Here is a 2,953-nt window from a genome sequence, read left to right as displayed (position 1 = left end):
TCTTTCCTGTCCCCTCCTCCAGGCTGTGAGCTCCCTGGGGGCAAGGCCTGTATCCAGCATCTCGCTGTGAAACCTGGGTGGCATGTGTCTGGCACAGAGCGAGTAAACATGCAACAATCGGGTCTAGGATGCTGGGAAACTGATCGTTCTCTTTTCTCTTTGTAAACAGTGTTTCCCCGCACCGTCGCCAGCCCAACCGGTAAGTCCTGAGCTCCCAGACAAATGCCCGTTCCCTTCCCTTAATGACGGTGGCACCAGGGAGGGCTGACGAGAACGATGAGGGGGATGGCTTCCCTAAGTATAGCCACCCTGGAAGGGCATCCCACTGGCGCTCAGGGGACAGTCCAGGTCCAGGCCCCCTCCTGTTGGATTTCTGTCTTGGGAATTGTTTAAAAATGTCCCCAGGCGACATGCCCTGTGCTCTGGGGGGCCTTCAGCATTTCCACATTGTCCCGACAGCAGGCTATTCCTGCGGAGGCTTCCTGTCTCGGCCATCGGGGAGCTTTTCCAGCCCGTTCTATCCTGGGAGCTATCCGAACAATGCCAAGTGCGTGTGGAACATTGAAGTCCAGAACAATGACCGCGTGACCATTGTCTTCAGAGATGTCCAGTAAGTGTGGGCGCAGAGCAGAATGCCTCGGGGACCTCGTCGATGTTTTAGGAGGGAACAAACAGTATCTAGCATGTTAGGAGAGGTGTTTGCCCTGGGGACATTTTTTCTTACAGGTTCAATTTTTGACCTGGCACAGAGGCAGCCCGTGGAAGTGGGGCCGGGACAAGAGCCCTGGTTTAAAGTCTCAGTTTGGTCACTAACTTGCTGTGTGAGCACAAGAAATCATTTACGTTTCCCGAACCTCAGTCAAAAGAGAGAAATGAAAACCTGCTTTCTTCCCCTCCCTGGTTCCCGGGAAGGTTGGAAGAGAGAAATATGTTTAAATACGTGGAAAATATTATCCAAGAGGGAGGGATTTTTGTTAGAAGTGATACCAGTGCAGAGAATCCTATTGAGAACCACGCCAGTTTTTAGAACCCTTTCCTCTCCACCCCCTCTCTTGAAGGGTGAGTTCTGGGGCTCAGGCAGAGGTATAGAAACCAGTGCTGCAGACATTAGGTCACCTGCTCCTCATCCAGTGAAGAGTGAGGATTATCGTTTTAAGCAGAGAAAACATCATCAAAGCCGCATGAATACATGCTCAGTCCAGGGGTTTGGGGGTGACCAAGCAGAGGCACCAGTATTTTCTAGTGTCCTGGAAGGAAGGTATCATAACTTCTTCTCTAACAGCCATCACTGAATAGAACAGTTTTCTTTCTCAATTTCTGTTTGCAGTGGCCTTGGGGGTCTCTGCCTTGGGGTTTTGCAAAAGATATAATATTATTTTTAATCTCGTAGTCATTACAATTCATTTTGGATTTCGAGAACTCTAGAGTTCATGAAATCCTATGGGAGAAGGTGCAGGTTTTCTTTAGCCAGCACCTGAATAACGACGGCCACCACCGTTTGTGACATTTTCTGAAGCACTTTTCCGTATGTTAGTTCGTTTGTGCTTCCTAGCAGCTCCCATCACTGTGCGTGAGGAGGATTCTCTCCCCTTCGTAAATAAGAAAACTGAGCTTCCAAGAGGTCATTTGCCTTGCCCGATATGTATCTATTTAATTATTTTTATCACTATGAGTTCATGAATATTTATTTCATTCTAGGGGAAACCGGGGTCTTTTTGAAGGATGAAAAAAATCTAAGGCAGGATGTCATCCTTTTCTTTGATGATGTATAGGGCTGTCAGGACAGGGGCTGTAGATGTCATATGTGTGGCCCCAAAAGGCAGGACTGAGGCCCTTGTATGGAGGCCCCGGGAAGAGGAATCTGTGCTCAATTTAAGAAAATCTATTATTTTCTTAATATTCTTAATATTATTAATAATAGTGTCAGAGTTTCTTGCCCAGAGGTGTGACCCCCACACTGATATCTGACCTCCCATGTCAAATCTTGTGTGTCTTGTCTCTGCAGGCTTGAAGGGGGCTGTAACTATGATTATGTAGAAGTGTTTGACGGCCCCTACCTCAGCTCCCCGCTCATCGCCCGGGTTTGTAATGAGGCGAGGAGCTCCTTCACGTCATCCTCCAACTTCATGGCCATCCGCTTCGTCAGTGATGGCAGCATCACGAGGAGAGGATTTCAGGCCGACTACTACTCCAGCCCTTCCAATGACAGCACCAGTAAGTCCTCCTCACGGGGGAGCCTTGGGAGTAGGGGAGGGAGCCTTACGGGCAATCTGAGAGCCTTCTGCTGCCCCGCCGCTCTGTGGTTGTGGAACAAGAAACTAGCAGCTTTGCCAGGTCACCGAGGCTTATCTGCTGCTAAACAGGGCCAAGGGCAATGGGTCATGGGAGGTCAAGAGCCAGAACTGGCCGTCGGGCAGTGTCTTCGCTTTACTGCAGTCGGCAGAGACTTAGTAGAAGCTGCAAGATGATGCTCTCTTCATAGAGTGAGATGTCAGTGCTGAGGGCAGAGGTGAACAACGAGCTTGAGGCCTTGTGACCGTCCCAGAGTGTAGGACACTGACCATGTCCTGAGACCCAGCATGTTTGGCTGCTATCTGAAGAAGGACTTAACTGGTCACTCAGCCAATTCCAGCAGAGACTAATGGCCACGATTCTAACTGTTCAATGGACTGATTTACAGACCGGCCAGGGACAAGGCACGGTGATGTCCGAACTCTCTCTTTCAGTCAGGATTTTAAGCATTGACCTGCTCCGTAGCTCAAGGACCTTATTTCACGACATCCCCACGATCCCACTGGGGCATTGCTTTACGAGTAAATGGTAACTCAGAAAAACATTTCACTCATTTCACATCCTGCCTCCATTTCTTCATCGGAGGAACCCCAAGTCCTCATAGGCTTCTCATGAGAATGAGCCTGACTTGGGTCACAGGGCACCCTGGGATTGTGGGGAG

At 49.5% G+C, this 2,953-nt stretch overlaps 1 protein-coding gene across 1 annotated transcript in view; it reads left to right on the top strand.

The window, feature by feature from the left end:
* Window positions 1–2,953, top strand: part of DMBT1 (deleted in malignant brain tumors 1) — a gene marked incomplete at its 5' end in the record, with an annotated part of 131,721 nt that overhangs the window by 9,486 nt on the left and 119,282 nt on the right.

This window comes from Pteropus alecto, unplaced genomic scaffold (assembly GCF_000325575.1).
Source record: "Pteropus alecto unplaced genomic scaffold, ASM32557v1 scaffold74, whole genome shotgun sequence".
Classification (NCBI taxonomy): Eukaryota; Metazoa; Chordata; class Mammalia; order Chiroptera; family Pteropodidae; genus Pteropus; species Pteropus alecto.
The sequence above is the reverse complement of the archived record's forward strand: the minus strand, read 5'-3'. Positions and strand labels throughout refer to the sequence as shown.